Raw genomic sequence first — 20,314 nt, 5'->3', positions numbered from 1 at the left:
AACAAAACAAATCTCGAACAACAAAATAAACAATACCGGTCAGGCTGGGCAGTAGCCTTCACGGATCCGGTATTTCTTTTAAGTTTCATTTTCTCTCTCGCTCCTCTCACTCTCTCCACTGTCGCTCCTAACACCCACCTTGAGTGCAGAAAGCTGCAGGCTGTTATATTAGTGACCGAGGGATTAACTACCTATCAATTATTTAATAATCCCCCGGTCACATTCTGCACAGGTTTTCTAATGTGGACGGGGTTTCCCATCCACACTGCTAAACAGTATGAAACAAAAACAAGCAAACACTCGGCTACACTGTCATATTTAAATACAATAAATACAAAAACAATTCCGACGGTGCTTCGCCGTCATATAAATACAATAATAATCATAATCATAATAATAATAAACCACAAATACAAAATAATAAACTACAGGGGCGGAGGGGGAGACCCAGTTCTGAAAATAAATAAACAAAACACTGTACAGGGCTCCTTGCCCTGTTATACATCCCCCCCTTGTGCAATGCACACTTGGCCCCAACGGCCACCTCCCACCTCAGTCTCAAAGTCCCGGAAGAGGGGGAAGCAAGGTGTTTCTGGGGGCGGCCATGGTGGAATGTCCACCTCCCCCCACTTCTTCGTGGCTAGCAACTCCCTCTTCCGGGGCTCCCCCCACAGACTATCCGGCAGTGAACATTCTGCAGGGGGAGCGGGTCTCCTGACCTCCCCCCCTTCTTCCTGGCTGGCAGCTCCCCTTTTTGGGGCACCGGCCACACGATCTCCGGCCGTGAACGATCTCCGGCCGTGAAAGTGCGGCTGGGGGAGCTGGTCTCCTGACCTCTCCCCCCTTCTTCCTGGCCGGCAGCTCCCCTTTATGGGGCACCGGCCACACCCTTGGGAGGCGACGGCAGCAGCGGACCCTTGGGAGGCAACAGTAGCAGCAGACCCTCGGGAGGCGAACTCGGGAGGGGAGCCCCTGGCCATGGAGGCGGCAGCGGGAGCTCCACTTCTCCCTCGTACCCTGTAAGCCCCAGGCGATGCGGAGCAGCAGGCAGCCCCAGACGATACGGAGCAGCAGGCAGCCCAAGGCGATGCGAAGCAGCAGGCAACCCCAGGCGATCCAGATGTGGCATCCCTGAGCGGAGCGGGCGTGGCATCCCTGAGCGGTGCGAGGCAGGCATCCTTGGACGGTGCGAGGCAGGCATCCTTGGACGGTGCGAGGCAGGCATCCTTGGGCGGTGCGAGGCAGGCATCCCTGGGTGGTGCAAGACACTATTAGGGCAATAATTAAGAAATTCAAAACCACTGGAACAGTGGTAAACTTGCCTGGTAGAGGATGCAAGTGTATCTTGCCCCCACGCATAGTGAGGCAGATGGTAGGAGGCAAAGGGAAATCCAAGGGCCACAGTTGGAGAATTACATAACTTGGTTTCATCTTGGGGTCACCAAGTATCTACAATTAGATGCCACCTCCTACAATTAGACGCCACCTTCATGCCAATAGGCTATTTGGAAGGGTTGCCAGAAAAAATCCTTTATTGAAAGCAACCAACAAATGTAAGCACCTGGAGTTTGCTAAACGGCATTGGCACTTCGATTGGAACCGGGTGCTATGGTCGGATGAGACGAAAATAGAGCTCTTTGGCCATGCACACCAGCGGTGGGTTTGGCGTCGAAAGAAGGGTGCGTGTGCAGAAAAGAACCTCATACCTACTGTAAAATATGGTGGTGGATCTTATGGGGCTGTTTTGCTTCCACTGGTCCTGGGGCCCTTGTTAAGGTCAATGGCATCATGAACTCTACGCAGTACCAGGACATTTTAACCAAAAACCTGGTTGCCTCTGAAACTTGGCCGCAAGTGGTTCTTCCAGCAAGACAATGACCTCAAGCACACATCAAATTCCACAAAGAAATGGTTAATTGACCACAAAATCAACATTTTGCAATGGCCACCTCAGTCTCCGGACTTGAACCCCATTGAAAACCTGTGGTTTCAATTGAAGAGGACAGTCCATAAGCGCAGACTGAAGGATATCAAGGATCTGGAAAGATTCTGCATGAAGGAATGGTCTAAGATGTGTTCTCCAATCTCATTAAACATTATAGAAAAAGACAGTGTCATTATCCTTGCAAGGGGAGGGTGCACAAAGTACTGAAAACAAGGGTGCCAATTTATTTTTTTTTAAAAATAAATTTATAATTTGAGAAATGTGTAATTTTGGTTGATTCCATTGTCATTAATAAAGTCAAATATATTCCACATGTTGGAAAATTACAATATACTGTAGCTCAGTACTGGTATTATTTATTTTATACAGTCTTTTTTGCTCATCTTTTTCAAGGGTGCCAATAATTTTGGAGGTGACTGTATCAGCACCAATTGTTCTGTTCAGACCTTTCAAACCCAAATAGCTTGTACTTTTTTTTTTTTTTTACAATAGGCGTACTTAAAATGTAATTCGTCCTGTAGATACATTTTTCTTTTCAATGTAAGAAATTTAGTCCAGGCAGAGGGCAATTTTTCATGGGCTGATTTATGAAATTTAGTCGACGGGAACCATTTTTGCATGCCATCAGCATGCTTGCTCTTTTATCACCTCCCAGCATTCCGGTACTTTTAGATTTAGGACACACTACTGCATTACTATTTGTAGTCGTTGATGTGTCTATGCACTATGATTGTTTGGCGACTTTTGCTTTAAAATAGCGACTTTCTGAGGCCGATCTGGCAACTTTCAGAACTGAAAAGTTGGCAACACTGCGTGTTATATTTAAGATCTAAGATGACGTTATTTTTGGTTCAAATATAAACATTTTCATGAGAAACAAAATAAACAGATTTTACATTATTTTTTCTAAATGTTTTTCCTTTTTTCTTTTTAATAAAATAACGAATCCAAGGAAATCATTGGTTAATTCAAAATAGTAAAATGATCAAAATTATTTGATAAGCACATGCATATCAGACAATACACTCACTGTAAAATATGAATATAGCCAGATTGGAACAACTAGTGATAATACAACTCAATCAATAATGAAATAATAACTAGAGCGTCTCAAATGTTCCATTAGATTATGTTTACCTTTCACAAAGTGTATACACACAAGCTGTTATTTCCTACCATGGTACCTACAGTAAAGAGTTGTTACTGGAATCTGTCCTGCTGTATAATATACTACAGTAGATAATATGGCATTATGTATTTTCCCACTTGTTATGTAAAAGGGTTGTTTTACTTGTGCATGTGAAAATACTGGCATATAAAAGCAAAAACGTACGGAATAGAATTTTGAAAGTTGTCAGTTAATTCAACCATTTCATATTTTTAAAATAAGGTTTATAAAAAATATCTGCCAAATAAATATTAATCCATAATAAGTTTTAATTCTGTTTTTATCACACTGAAAAAATATTTGATGTGTACAAATCCCCATGGTACTAAGTAAGCTCCTGGAATGCCATGGTATATCATGTGCTGTACCATGATGTACCCTGGTTGTACCATGTGTGCCACAGAATATTATTATATGTACCATGTGTATTACCATGGTATGCCATTGTACAGCAGAGGTATCTATGGTATACCAGTGTATATATTATAATACACCATGGTATACCAATGTACGTATTATAATACACCATGGTATAACACAGTATACCTTGGATTTGTAACACTTTTACCATGGTATAGCATGGGACATTTTTATAGGGGCAGGGTTTCATTTGTGCTGTATCTGGTACCTTTTTTGTCCGACAGGCAAGAATTATGCAGTCTGTTGTTGTTGCAAAAAAGAACTATATATACATAACATGTACAATAAAAAAATGCTTTCCTGTTCCGTGCATTAAATGACAAAAAATATACAGCAACGATATGTTTTAAGATGCAACATGTATGAGTAAGAAAATTAAAAAAAAGAATTTACAACCACTGATATTGTTCAGACCTGAAGATAATGTTAAAATGTGGCATGCAGCTCCAACACCAGCAATAAGGCACGAAACCTACAAGCAGATGAGAATTTGAAGCATATACGAGAGCTGCTGTAAATCAAAATCTGTACATTCGCTCAAGAAACCAAAACACTATCCTTCATCCTTAACTGTAAGATCCGGTGCATTTTGTTTACAAATGAATCCCTGACTTTATGCAATACATTATACAAACATTAGCATTCAACACTATCAATACACCCACCTTAAAAAATATTCATGTCACCAGTGTTGGAGCAACATTCTGAGTGATACAATTCTGACCAATTTCAGTACTTAAAAAAACATTCTAGAATCTGGAGTGGAACTCTAGCACTGATAGGTCTGAAGGTCAGGATCCTGATTTAGCAGGATGTCTTATTTCAATATTTCTATAACTCTGTCATGACAATCAAGCTAAAGTTGCACTTTATCTTCTGTACAGATGCTGTCTCGTGCATAAGGCCCAATTCTAAAGTTTAATAGCCAACTACACTTGTTTTTGTGATTTATAAGATTATGTGTCATGTGTAGTGTCAATTCTCATAGTTTGAGCAGTCAGCTTTGCTCCTAAACTGCATGAGATCTCCAGAACCAGTAAGAGCCACCCTATACACCACATATTAACTTAGAAGCCAGGCACCAAACGGGCAAGCACAGTGCTGGTGAGCTCACCACAGAGCACTGCCAAACGCAACACAGCAGAACCTGAATTATTATGAATTAATGAGCTTCTGAGTCAGAAGCAAATATAAAAAGATTAGAAAGAAAAAACAGGTATATTTATGAGCCAGGTTTCCAATGACATGGCTGCATAATTACTGGTGTATGAATTCAGTTTTGATTCCCTTGAAGCAATTATTTGCTGTATATTAAATCAGAATCCTTCCTCTCATATGCATGCAGGTTATGATTCCGTAGAAGTAATCATGAAATATGTAATTACAGTGCTACCCCGTTATAACGCAACCTGTTCTAGTGTGGAATCGGTTATAACATGGTAAGGTTGTGGCTCCCATTTTTCCCATAATGCAATTTGACTCGCACATGTTGGGTGAACATTCCAGATACTTTGAGCGATCCTTATGATGTCATTGTGAATTATGCTGGGATAAACTGTAATAGAAACTCAAAAAAGAAAAGAAAAGAAAACCTACAACATGGGGCGTAAGGTATAAAAAGGTCCTGTTTATTCACCTCAGGGCTTCTGCAAAGCCAATGGGCTGAACATCGCCTACATTACCAGGACAAAGAGAGCGAAACATCTTGCTGGGAACTGGGATCGGCGCAGAGCGAAGAAACCAATAACCGTCAATGGCCGGACGAGTAGTACTTTTATTTTATAGTGTTTTGTACAGTGTTTTACTTTAGTGTTTTGTACAGTGTTTAACTTTTGTTTTTGTACAGTATTTTACTTTAGTGTTTTGTACAGTGTTTAACTTGTTTTTGTACAGTGTTTTACTTTAGTGTTTTGTACAGTGTTTAACTTTTCTTTTTGTACAGTGTTTAACTTTTCTTTTTGTACAGTGTTTTACTTTAGTGTTTTGTACAGTGTTTAACTTTTGTTTTTGTACAGTGTTTTACTTTAGTGTTTTGTACAGTGTTTAACTTTTGTTTTTGTACAGTGTTTTACTTTAGTGTTTTGTACAGTGTTTAACTTTTGTTTTTGTACAGTGTTTTACTTTAGTGTTTTGTACAGTGTTTTACTTTAGTGTTTTGAACAGTGTTTAGAGTTTAGAGTAAAAACCTGGACTGGATTGGATCTCGAGGGTCAGAGTTGAGTACCACTGATGTCTAAAGACTGTTTGCCTGCAGGGTGTATCAGCTATAACCTCGGTCTCGATCTGCTGCCTGTCACTCAGCAGTAAATGTACGCACCCACGCAGCAGACGGCTAGTCTGCCAGTGATATTGTCTGATTGCTGCTAGCCATTGGAGGTAAATTTTCAAAAAAATAAAAAATAAATAAAATAATCTATAACACAGTTGAACCTGATGAAGACACATTCCTTGTCAAAACGCATTGTATATTCTGATGATTTTTAAACAATAAAATTACTCTTGTTTTGTAATACAGAGTGTTTCACCTTTTTTATTAATTTTTATTAATGAACTGCTCACATTCAAAGATCTAAAAGGATAAAGAAGAATCCTTTGGGTGTGTGGCCAAACCTGTTCTTTGCAGCTGCTATAGTAAGTTTATTGATAATTATATATATATATATATATATATATATATATATATATATATATATATATATATATATATATATATATATACAGTATATATTTTAATTCACATTAAAACAAAAAACAATCTGATTCTCATTGCTGGAAATTGTTTAACTGCTGTGGATGTTTTTTTTTTTCCTGTGGCATCTGTGTCTCAATAAAACAAGCATCTTTACTGGAGCGATCCCATCGAACCAAAGCAAAGACAGTATAATTCCCCTCACCCACCACCCCCGGTCGTGCTGTAATAAATTTTCCCAGTGTAAAACTCAGCACCTGTGACCGGCCACTGGCTCTGGTCTGAGGGAACAGGTCCATGTATAATAAACGTGCCACTCTCTGTTTTATTTGGGGCTTGGTCTTAATTATCCCAATTATATTGCACCCATAAATAAAACCCTCCTCAGAGACAGTTTGCATGCCGGCTAGAGAGGGAGAGGGAGAACACATGGTAGTAAGAGATTATGACGTTAGGCAGGGAGATGTTGACAGCAATACTGCCAAACGATCAATTTCATTTTCCTAAAGTACAGTAAAAAAAAATCTATTTTAAAACATTGTTAGGAGACCAGCTAGAGAGAGGCCTGCAAGATCAGTACTTAACTGCAGCAAGTATTGCATGTTCTTAACCCTGTTCCATACGGTACACAAACCCTAGTGTTAACTTACTATTGCACAAGAGTGTCACTTATTCTTGTGCTGATGTGACAAGGTGTAGGTTGGGAGCAAACTAGCAGCCACGCACACCGCAGGTGAGCATCTTAACCACCATACAAACGAGCCATGCTCGTCTGCAGGTGTGATTACAGAACTTTCAACCTCATCCCATCCGACAGGCAGCAGATCAATACCTGAGGACATGCAAGCTTCTTGTTTCCTTTTTCTTTGGTGTAGCAGTATTTGATAAAGAACGTAAAGCTGTTTTTTTTTTTTATCTCAAGACAATGAAAAAAAGACACCAGCTGTATCAGATCGGAAATATGTCTGCTAAAGATCACTCTGTCCAGTACAAGAAAGGGACATTTCACGTGTTTAGCATTTACTGTTTCTACTGTAATAAGCATTACTGTTAATCGTGAAATATCTTGAAATACAGTTGCCTATTTTAGTCCATCAAATGCTGTGAAATAAGAAACAGCCCTGTCAATAAATAAAAAATGCATAATTTTTTTCTATTAAAGTAATTTGAATTATATAAATAATAGCGAGAAGGTGCACAACACAATAATAACAATAAAAAAACAAAAAAACATTGTGAACTATGCATACAAAGGGAATACAAAGGTACAAAATGTTAGCTTAAATACAAAGCAGAATGTCTTTAATTTGGCTGACATGTTTAAAAATATACCTGCATTTGTGTTGTGCAGTTTTACCAACAGCCTGCACTGTTGCTGAATTTGCTGCCCTGAGCACACCTTCTAAACATCAACAGGCTGACTTCTCCACAGCCCACAGATGCTACTGTGTGATGCAAGACAGCACCTTGACTTTGTGATAGCTTGGCATATCACCCCCATTGAACTGAATGGAGATGGAAGAGCTGAACACGGACACTAGCCTCACGGTTACAAGACAGACCTCTTACTAGTCAACTAAAGAGCAAGCTCTGGAGTCTTATGATGATCTCAGTATTGTTTACTCTTCAGCCACTGGTAGGAGATCCATTACACTGTGAATATGCAGATTCCTAATCAGTGTGCCCTGTCTTCCAGCAGATTCACTTTGTGAAACATCTCCACAGAGTGTTTTTGTCTTTAAAAGACAAGTTTGGTCATATTTTTCATTTTTAAACAATGGCAGTATTTGAATTCACTAATGTTTAAATCAGCTATATATAGACAAGAAGGATTAATATACTAATAATAATATAATATAATAACACTAAAGACATTAGCAAAGACTTATTATCAAACACTTAATCTATTGTACAGTAATACTCATGGTAAATCACAGGAAAGCATGGTAAATACATATTACCACGAAGTATGATAAAGAATTGTATGCATTATTATTATTATTATATTTTTTTTACCAGGTTAAAGGATAGTAAATGCACAGTAAAACCAAGGTACGTGCAAATTTTGCTTCATGGTCTTAATTGGTTATAAGGACTGTTGTTGCCCAATTAGCCTGTCACACCTGTAATCCAGTCTAGCAATGGTCCTTGCACATGGTTTAAGCATGCAATGCTTTCTCCAGGCAGACGCAGACACATCTGTGAATAAACAATAAGGCCATTGCTCTCTTTTCAATGCATTAAACTAGTTTGGGCTGAAAACAAAAACATTCATGAGAGTTTGCAATGTGATAACCTGGAAAGCTGGTTCTGATTATTATGTAGGAGTGGGGGGGGGGGGGGGGGGTCCAGTGAAGCTGATACTGAGATTGCAGATCTCTGGAGCCCGGTAACAGGCTTTAGATCTTAAAGCCAGACCTAATGTCTCTCCTGCATATGTGTCCTTTCGGTCATTCCCTGCATTTCCCAGTGGGCCCTGTGTAAGTGTCACTGGTATTTTCCTTTGGCTCAGTCCCTACCTAGACACAACCGATATCAACACTGTTTATATAATACAATACAATACAAATGTATTTTTATATAGTGTCATTCACGCCACGGCATCCCAGAGCACTGTACAAAGTTAAATAAAAAAAAAATAGCTCATGTGTACAATACACTCCAGTTACAACCAATTATTGAAAAGCACATTCAGCAAAGTATGATGTCATTACAGTTAGTCATGAAGTGGTGAGGTGACTCAGAAGTGTGGATTCAACTATAACACCGTCCTTAAAGGCCTGGTACAGTTTTAGTTAGGGGTTCATTACACTGGCTTTTCAGAAAAGTTTGGAAATGACAACTGAGTTATCATGATGCTAGTGTGCTACCCTGAAGAAAGCCTAGCATGGGAGATCAGCATTACCAGCAACACAAAGGGCTCAGAACACATTATTATTACTATTTATTTATTAGCAGATGCCCTTACCCAGAATTACAGTACAATTAAGAGCAAGATACAAAATACAATGACTTCAGTCCTAATAAGAGCAAATACAAAACACAGTACGATTTGATAGTTGATAGTTACGTCAGTGTTAGATACGCGTGCAAATACAAAATACTACAGATTGGGTTAAGTGCAGGATAAAATACAGTAAAATAGGGAGCAGATAAGTGCAAGTTAAAGTGCATTAAAAGCAGAGTGCTATATTGTCCAGAAGGGAAGAGTTGAGTTTTACAGGTGTTGTCTGAAGAGGTGTGTCTTGAGGAGGTGTCGGAAGGTGGTCAGGGACTGGGCAGTCCTGACATCCATAGGAAGGTCGTTCCACTGCTGTGGGGCGAGGGTGGAGAAGGAGCGGGCTCTGGAGGCAGGGGAGCGTAGAGGAGGTACAGCCAGTCTTCTAGTGCACACGGAGCAGAGAGGTCGGGTGGGGGTGTAGGGAGAGATGAGGGTCTGGAGGTAGCTGGGTGCAGTCTGGTCAAGGCATCGGTAGGCGAGTACAAGAGTCTTGAACTGGATGCAAGCGGTGATCGGAAGCCTGTGGAGGGAGCGGAGCAGTGGAGTAGCGTAGGAGAAGCGAGGCAGAGAGAACACCAGGCGAGCAGCGGAGTTCTGGATGAGCTGGAGTGGCGGATGCAGGGAGGCCAGCCAGGAGGGAGTTGCAGTAGTCTAGGCGGGAGAGTACCAGGGCCTGGACAAGGAGTTGCGTGGAGTAGTTGGTGAGGAAGGGTCGGATTCTTCGTATGTTGCTCAGGAAGAATCGGCAGATGCATGCTAGAGTGGAGATGTGCTGGGAGTAGGAGAGGCAGGTGTTCAGGGTTACTCCAAGGTTTTTGGCTGAGGAGGGGGGAGAGAGCATGGTAGATTCCAGAGGAATGGAGAAAGAGAGATCGGAGAAGGGGGAAGATGAGGAGGGAAAGAAAAGGAGGTCAGATTTAGAGAGGTTGAGTTTGAGGTGATGCAAGTGCATCCAGGAGGAGATAGCAGACAGACAGGTAGAAATACGGGAGGGGATGGTGGGGTCAGAGGGGGGAAGGACCCAAAACTGATCCTTGGGGGACTCCTGTTGAGTGAGGGTGAGGTGTGGAAGTTGAGCTGCGCCAGGTTACCTGGTAGGTGTGGTAGGAGGAGAACCAGGCCAGAGCAGTGCCAGAGATTCACAGGTTAGCAAGAGAGAATAGGAGAATAGAGTGATCGACAGTGTCAAAGGCACCAGAGAGATCAAGGAGAATTAGGACAGAGGAGAGAGAGGCAGCACGGGCAGAGTTTAGCGAGTTAGTGACAGACAGGAGAGCAGTTTCAGTGGAGCGAGCAGAGCGGAAACCAGATTGGAGAGAGTCGAGCAGAGAGTGGTTAGACTGGAAAGAAGAGAGCTGGCGGTGTACTGCCCGCTCGAGGGTTTTAGAGAGGAAGGGTAAGAGGGAGATAGGATGGTAGTTCTGGAGGGAGGTGGGGTCGAGGGTAGGTTTTACGAGGATGGGGGTGATAGAGGCTTGTTTGAAGGCAGAGGGAAAGAGGCCAGAGAGGAGAGAGGTGTTGAGAAGGTAGGAGATGAAGGGGAGTTGAAAGAGGTGAGTGAGGAGGGGGTCCAGGGTGCACGTGGTGGGTTTGTGGCCCTGGAGGAGGGAGGAGAGGTCACATACAAGACACACTGCAGTAGATCATTTCATTCTACAAATGGCAGCCTATTGTTTTTGCAGCTGCCCTTCTACTACTGTTGCCCCGAGTACAAGACTTGTCGTGCAAAGGTGGGATTGTTGTATCAACTGCTGCCTTGCTGATTAGCAGAACCATAAAAGTTGGAAAGTGGAACACATTTATTGGTTTCTTGCTGGTTACACAGTTGGTTTATAAAATGAAGAGAAAAAAAACAGCACGATTTAGTTTAACAGGAATTGCAATAAACAACTCTAAAATATGTGATGAAGTTTTACAAAGAAAGGATTTTTTTGTTGTTTTCTTAAATCAGCTTGGCTATGTGAAAACCTGCACCACCTGCTCTAAACCTCCTCAGCCAGTGCTTGAATGCTGAACCAGTATTGCACACATGATATATTAGCACTACTGATATGATACCATGGTACTACAATGTATTACAAGAGGGATTTGGTTCAAGCCAGTGTGATACAAATCAAAATGAGCTCCACTATAGCATCCAGCATGCAAACCATCCACTGTAGTGGGTCAGTAATAATGCTCTGTCACAGATAATAATAATATTAATAATAATAATAATAATAATAATCTTTATATAGCACCTTTCACAGTGGACCACCATCACAAAGTGCTTTACAAGATACGAGACTAGGGTGTGTGAACTATGCATCAGCTGCAGAGTCACTTTTAACAACGTCTCACCCGAAAGACGGAGCACAAGGAGGTTAAGTGACTTGCTCAGGGTCACACAATGAGTCAGTGGCTGAGCTGGGATTTGAACCGGGGACCACCGGGTTACAAGCCCATTTCATTAACCACCAGACCACACAGCCTCCTATAAGGCTTGGTGGTGACATCAGACATTTTTACATACAGGCATACCTCATAAATACACTATTTGCAATTGTAATATTGTTAAAGTATATGCAGTTAAATTGCAGTCTGACTACTTTATGTTGTTTGTGCAAAATTCAGGTTGAGGTTTAAGTGTTTCATACGGTGCAATGTAAATGTCATTTTTAAATATAAAAGTGCCTACAGTATGTATTGTAAAATTGTGTCCAATTAATTTTTATTACTGTAACTGCTCAGTTTTATTTGAGCATGTCATAAAGCTGCATATGGTGCTCTGACACAGCTTAAATTTATTCGTCTTTAGAAATGGCAGAACTGTCTAAATTACTGTGCCATGTCGTTTACACGACACAAAAGCGAACTGAAAAGACATACATTTACACACGTTCAACTTAGGTGTCAGTTCAATTGCAAACATGGCCTTCACAAAACAAGCTGCCAAATTCTTTCTCTTCAATAATGCAAGTGTTGTTTTGCTTTGTTTTCTTTCAATTTCCTGTATAAAGAAGTCAGCGTTCCTTCTCTGCCCTGGCTCACTTTCCTCTCCAGGTGTCTGGTTTTATTGGTGAGTTAATTAGCAGACCAGTGGCGTAGTGGTATTGTGAGGTCATGGATTCAGGTCCCAGGTGGGTTTAATTCTGCTGAAGGTGTTGGTCTAAAATGCGTCTACAACTTTGAACACCTAACCACACATTTCTGAGGTAAAATATAAGAAACTAAAGCTTTTAACATATGACTTATTTAAAGACTGTTTTGAATTGGAGCCTTGCTGTGTGAGGCTCAGCCCACTAAACTGAACTTACTGGGTACCTAATACAGACCAAGCCCACCTTTCACTAAATGTTCTGCAAGTCTTTCTCCACTGTATCTCCCTTCTGGGGGTTGGTGCTCCTTCATCACATGACCTTGGTTGACCACTGACCTACATTGGAGGTCACCCCTCAATTGAGGACAGACCCTGCTGGACCAGAAGGCAAGGTCCTGGGCCAAACAGTTTAATCATATGACACGACGTTTCATACTACGTCTAGCAATGCTGTCCCTCGATCGTTGAATTAATTTGATATTGATGCAACTGTTCAAGACTGTTGTCTTTTTTTAACCATCTGCAAAAGCTTCATGAATACCAGCTAAGCATCAATACTTATACGCTTTGTAAATGGGGACTTGTAAGTCAACCCATTTCCATACTTTCAAACCGTTAATATTGCACTGCATCTTAACATCCATGCTCTGTGCCGCCTAACAACATCCTACTGTCTGTTTATCCAATTACTCCAAAAGTACTTGTTTATTTTGTAGGGGAAATACATGACCCGTGTTCCCTTATTAGGTTAAGTGGGAAATGCATCTTAATGTATGTTATTTGTCCCAGTTTAAGAGATACGCAATTTGAAAATAAATGTAATTATAGAAAGTGTGATTATAGCATAAATCTTTGACCTTACTAAACTAAATACGTCATGCCTCATTACAGTACAGTGGAAATGAGGGTCTATGGTCCCATGCTGTGGGAAAATCCCAAAATGGTGGTCTCTAGACATTTATGTACTTTGTGTTTTGTTAAGGTCTAAAATGTTACTAGTCTAAAATACTGCAATATTATTCCATCTGGAGATAAGTGAGCTCTGTCTCTCTGCTACCACCATGCCAAAGTTATCTTCTAAGTAGTAAGGGCTGAAACAGTCCCACCATGCTATCCTCTAAGTGGCCAAGCTGGATTTTGTCTGGTGCCTCAGCAATAAACAGGGAAAGAGATTTGAGGGCAAAGCGTCTTGCACTATCACATATTTTTTAACCAGTGGTCATGTTTATTGTTACTTAAAGTGGTTCTTTTAACATATTTTCTTACTATGCATCATCACGAAAGGAAGGGATCTAAGCAGGCAATAAACACCTTTCCTGTGATCATATTTGTCAGGTTCCTACGCAGCCCGGTTTTGGAGAATACCCATATTCAGCCTGCACTGGGGTGCTAGACCTGTGTACAATGTATGTCATTATCTGAAAATACAGTAGCCCCATCAAGCCCAACCATTGAGCTTCACAAAGCAAGCGTGGCTCTCCTGCACGTAGGGTTTATATTTAGACCACTGACCTGACTCTTTTTATTTTCTAAAGCCCAGCTCTACCATACTTTAGAAAGTCTTTGTGTGGTAATTTCTCTCTATCGTCTGTGTCCCCATTATAATTATTTCCCTTGAGATAGTCTGCTAAGCCCCCTGGAGGGTCATCAGCTGCTTCAGTTGTAAAGAACCGCTGTGTCAACTCATACTGAAGTTCCACCACCCTGTCTCCTCTGTGAACGCTGAACAATACAGTTGATAACCAAGGCTCTTGCCTTTCGCTAGGATTACAGCAATCTTGCATGCCTGCCTAATTGATTTGCTGTGGATTCTATTTCTTCATGGTCATCTTGGCTATGCTCACTTCTTGTGTTACAGCTAATTGTGTCCTACCTGAACCCATACAGAGTGATATTTGCAGCATGGAAGGCAAGGACAATTCTCAGGAAGGGTCCTAATACATGTAACACACGGAATTAAATTACAAATGGGCTTCTCCCCAAGTGAAGATACAGTCCATCAATGTGTCTTTTGATGGCTGAATACCCCATCTTCCACTACACATAAATATTTCCATTACAAACCAGATAACAGGCAGATCAGCGATAACAAAATTACAATTTGCTAATCTTGTCTGGCTCCCCCTCCCACTTAATGATTTAAAGTATTTGATTCCCATCCTCCTATTCATTTCATGATCATTATCAAGCAGTATGACCATTTGTAAAGCCATACCCAATAATCCGATTCCTCATGTGTAATATAATACATGACAAAACTATACACTTGACAATAATCTTATTAATATGAAACCACATGCTATAGAATACATGCCTTTACTGTAGAAGTCACACACCAAAATACAATTTTATATAACCGTATACTGTAGGAATCTAAAGTTTGATAAATAACAGGAATGTCCCCACCATTTTATAGGCTTTTCTTCATTCTGTAAAATTGCACTGGGTGTAAAAACAATAAACCTCTGCATGCAATTCAGCCAGGAACTGCAGCTGAATTTAAAGGCGTGTAAATAAGTGTATAGGAAATGATATATCGTGTCAAACATATATTGTATATTACGCCTGGATTAGACTGGAAACATCTTTTAGAGTTTCCCCCGGGGATTTTGGCATCTACGTTAGTCGTGACTGCCAAAAATACATTTTCAGTCATGGCAAACCTTTATTTATTTCCCCCCTAAATGAAAAACACACTCTGATGGTGTGACTCAGAGCCTGTGGTCCTTACTGCAGTTATTGAGCTACGCATCCAGATGTGATCTGATTCAGAGCCCCCACAAACCTCTCCAGGGTCAATCAGAGCCTGGATCCACTGGGAATCAGCCCCCTCAATTGTTAAGCACCAATGGGACATGTTGAAGCTTGTGAAAGTGTATACTTTTTAAATTTGTGTTACATGTTTTCAAAGTTAGGGCCAAATAGAAAAAAGCAATGCACTGAACTGAAATCAAGAGAATCATCGTGAGGCGTGCCGTAAGGTAAAACTTAGAAGAAACCATCCCTAGGATTACATTTTAATTGTTGCACCTCTATCCTTTATAGTGCAGCTTTTAATAAAAGTATAGTATAAATAAAAGACAACAACAACCACTATAATAAAGATAGCAGATGGTTTGGGGCATTCAGAGTTTTCTTATTTACTTGTCTTACAAGTGTTTTGTGGTTCTAATGGCAGGGAGGAATGCCTCCGGAGCTCCTGTAGATTGAGCTCTGTGTGTTGAGCAGCCTGGAAAATGTACCATCGTAACATATGAATTGACAACTGTTATGTTAGTGTAACAGGGTGGAGGCTGGGTGCGCCCCACGACCCTGCACACTGAAAGGGAGCATCTAACCACTGGGCAAAAAGAGCCAGGCTCATCTGCAGATATAGTGAGCTTTTAACCTCATCTCATCTCACCGACAGAATCTGCAACAGCAGTGTATGACATAACACTGCCTGTTACATTAGCTGCACTGGTCCAGAGGGGAAGAAAAGAAACAAGAAAAAAAAAACAATGTTGATGCCTTTTATTGAACAAAAGTAGATGCTGAATATATTCAAGCTTTCAAAAGCATGTGTATTCCCTTTTGACTGATTACGGGAGCTACTTGGTCCTGGAAGCCTGTACTGTATGTGTCCAATGCACTTGGGCAATGCTCCTGGGTCATGGGTTGTGCAATATCAGTAGCACGTGGGTACTATCAGTACAATCCACCACTTCTTGAGTCTTATTGGTTACATGTAGTGTTGTCACTAAATAATTTCCAGTTGTGAACAGTGCACAAATCCATAACACAGGCTTCACAAAGTCAATCACTCAGAACACCGTGGACCAAAAATATTAACAAGCTGTGAATAATATGCATAGTTCTCTTGAATAGTTTTTCTGTATTCTGATTGCTAACAGTTATCCTGTGTTGTGTAAGAAGATAAACCTTAAAAAGCAAAAGTAGAGGTGATAGAGCGGCATGCTGTTGCAGCCGTACAGATACAGCTATTCTTCTTCTTCTTCTTCTTCTTCTTCTTCTTCTTCTTCTTCTTCTTCTTCTTCTTCTTCTTCTTATTAGTATTATTAGTAGTAGTAGTAGTAGTAGTAGTCCTATTTAAGGTATGTTAAAGACTACACCAGCTGTAGTAGTAGTAGTAGTCGTAGTAGTAGTTGTGGTAGTAGTAGTAGTCGTAGTATTATTGGTATCAGATCTTTCAAGGGAAATCTAGAGTCTGCTGCTACCCCCGATACACTCGATTGGCTTTCAAATCTAGATGTCGATCATGGTTTGTGATAACAAACAAAAAAGGGCCATAGTAGTGAAGATCTTGTTTTATTACATGTACTGTATACATTGTAAACAAACCAGATGACATGTACTACCATTTTAGTCCAATAGACCTTTGGTATCTTTTATCAGATTATAATGGACTTCATATATTATCATTTATAAACTTTCTTTTTCTTCTTCTTCTTCTTCTTCTTCTTCTTCTTCTTCTTATTTTTATTCGCATTATGAAATCATTTTGAATTTGAATGCCATTTTATGATGGTGGAAACGCTGCTCATAGGAGTTGAAACCCCATATGGATTCCACAAACTCAAACAAATGTCAGCTCCTGTTTTGTTTTCACATGTTGACACAGATAGTGCTAATCTACATTGTCATTCCGTAGATAGTGCAGTCTCAAGCTCCCACTTCAAACGTTTCAAACCAATACAGTGCGTAAGTTGGGAGAAATCATTATTGGATATATAATCACTCAGAGAGCAGGGCAAGCATTTCAATTGTACTTTAATTTGAAGCTGTTGCGCCTAATTAAATAAGAGTATTGATAAACTCAAATAAAATCGCCATGAAGGTTCAGTCCTGGAACTGTATCTCAGTCACAAATCACATAGTCAGGTTTATCCTCTAATACCATCTGCCATTACACAGAGCCAAGCAAAATCTAAGGGATAATACCTTGGAGTCTATAGGGAAATTGAGTCTTAGTGTCTTAGGAGTGGGTCTTACAGTCTTAACACATAAAGCAAACACACGATTTATACATTGCAGGTCTTCTATTTCTCTTATGAAAAGAACAACCACATACAACACTGCTACTATGAGAAACAACAAAGCAATGCCACTTTAGATGATAGATTTAATTATATAAACATTTATATACATAGTATTAATGGTGTTGCTGGTTGTTAGCAAGGGAAAACATCATCTTAATGACAAATTACTAGCAGAAAGTTATCATAATTTTAAGATTTCTTAAAAATGTCTGTTGTATAATTTTCCCTTTCAAAGTTTATCACAGTATTTCTGCATGGTATTTTTGCAATTTTACCAGGCTTTTCCCTTGGTTATCCCATGCATTCATCATAGTTCACCATGCTTTGCCATGTTTTTAATATTCACTATTCTTTACAATGCTACTATGCTTTATTGCAGTTTGCAATGCTTTTACGGCAACTTTTTACATGAAAGATCTAGAATTACTGTGTATTTACATAGTAGTTACTTAGTAAATATGTATACTTACACATAATTACAGTGTTAGTATGCATAGTTACATTGTACTTCATGTGAAAAACTGTTTGCATGATATAACCCTAATCCTAACCCTAACCCTATCACTAGCACTAACCGTAAGCCTAGCCCTTTCCCTAACTTTAAACCTAACCCTTTTCTGATACAATTGTGTACTTACATATATCATGCACAAATCTTGTCATGTTAAGTACACTGTAACTATGCATAATAACATTGTAATTATGTGTATGATATAATAAGTAACTACTGTGTAAATACACAGTAATTAGAGGCACTTACTGTAAAGTCTTACCACTTTTACTATGGTAAATGTTTATGAGGGCTATACACGGTTTTGCTAAAGAGTATTATTATTATTATTATTATTATTATTATTATTATTATTATTATTATTTATTTTATTATTATTATTATTATTGTTTGTGACATGCTAACACATATATTGATATTATATGAATTAATTCAAGAACACTATGTAGCAACCATAACACATTAATATAGGCTAAATAAAACTAGTTGCACAATCCTTCAGAACCCATTTTAAATTATTATTATTATTATTTATTTATTAGCAGACGCCCTTATCCAGGGCAAAAACATGCAAGTATTTATAATGTGGGGTCACAATATAATAGTTGCAATGCAAATGTACTGTAATTGAAAACTGAGCATGTCAAGTGCACTTCTGTCCCTCAGAGATCTATGAAATATAATTACGGTAGCATTTTAGTAACATTATGACAACACAACTGACAAAAATGAATACTTGTCAGTGTTATGTAAGCCTTATTGAGGGGTATAAATGAGATTCAGCATTTCCACCAATATGCAATTTCATTAAAGCATTACCATTATTTTATAACATGCAGTTTCCACCAATCTAGTCACAGCATTAACACAGCATTATATAACAGAAACTAAACCAAATATCGCCACTCTTGTCATAACTGCTCAGATTTCCTTGTCCAAACAAATGCGGATTGGTTATTTATATGAGCACCTCTGCACATAACCACTTGAAAATGCATTCAAAGCTGATTATCTTTAACTAAGCCACAAAGTTAATGTTTGTATTATAAATTCAGAAAACACTCATTAAATTCAATTTGCACATTTCTCTTTCCTGGTATGAATTCTGATTGTCATTTCAAATGCTGTGTGAATATAAAACCTTGAGTGGGCAGATTTTGCTCTTTAACTGGTTTGTGGTTTGAGTATTGTCACAATGCCTGTTGAACACGCTTCTCTGTAAATACAATGCCATCTACGGACTTCTTGTTTGCTCAGCCTGGAAATATCACTTCAAGATTATTGACTTGATTACTGATATAAGATATATGCTTTTGGCTGAGAGTCACTTAATGAGATGGTACTACAAGGAGGTCGGGTTATTTTATGCCAGCCGTATTTATCAGAAAATATCATCAAAACGGGGGTAACAACAGACAAAGAAAACAAGTTAAAGCAATATTTTGAAGTAAAAAAAATACATATCAAGAATTACAGTACAATTAAGAGCAAGATACAAAATACAATGACTTCAGTCCTAATAAGAGCAAATAAAAAACACTGTACGATTTGAAACTGGGGCAGTTCAAGAGCAGATAAGAGTGTTACATCAGGGTTAGATAAGAGTACAAGTAAAATACTAAATATTACAGATTGGGTTAAGTGCAGGATTAAATACAGTAAAATAGGGAGCAGATAAGTGCAAGTTAAAGTGCATTAAAGGCAGAGTGCTATATTGACCAGAAGGGGAGAGTTAAGTTCTACAGGTGCTGTCTGAAGAGGTGAGTCTTGAGGAGGTGCCGGAAGGTGGTCAGGGACTGGGCAGTCCTGACATCCGTAGGAAGGTCGTTCCACCACTGCGGGGCGAGGGTGGAGAAGGAGCGGGCTCTGGAGGCAGGGGAGCGTAGAGGAGGTAGAGCCAGTCTTCTAGCGCAGGCAGAGTAGAGAGGTTGGGTGGGGGTGTAGGGAGAAATGTGGGTCTGGAAGTAACTGGGTGCAGTCTGGTCAAGGCATCGGTAGGCGAGTGATCGGGAGCCAGTGGAGTGAGCGAAGCAGTGGAGTAGCGTGGGAGAAGGGAGGCAGAGAGAACACCAGGCGAGCAGCAGAGTTCTGGATGTGGTGGATGCAGGGAGGCCGGCCAGGAGTGAGTTGCAGTAATCTAGACAGGAGAGTACCAGGGCCTGGACAAGGAGTTGCGTGGAGTAGTTGGTGAGGAAGGGTCGGATTCTTCGTATGTTGCAGAGGATGAATCGGCAGATGCATGCTAGAGTGGAGATGTGCTGGGAGTAGGAGAGGCAGGTGTTCAGGGTTACTCCAAGGTTTTTGGCTGAGGAGGAGGGAGAGAGCATGGTAGATTCTAGAGGAATGGAGATAGAGAGATCAGAGGACGGGGAAGATGAGGAGGGGAAGAAAAGGAGGTCAGATTTGGTGCTGCAAGGTCAGAGGTGATGCGAGTGTATCCAGGAGGAGATAGCAGACAGACA

This window comes from Acipenser ruthenus, chromosome 1 (genome assembly GCF_902713425.1).
Source record: "Acipenser ruthenus chromosome 1, fAciRut3.2 maternal haplotype, whole genome shotgun sequence".
Lineage (NCBI taxonomy): Eukaryota > Metazoa > Chordata > Actinopteri > Acipenseriformes > Acipenseridae > Acipenser > Acipenser ruthenus.
Note: the sequence above shows the minus strand (reverse complement) of the source record.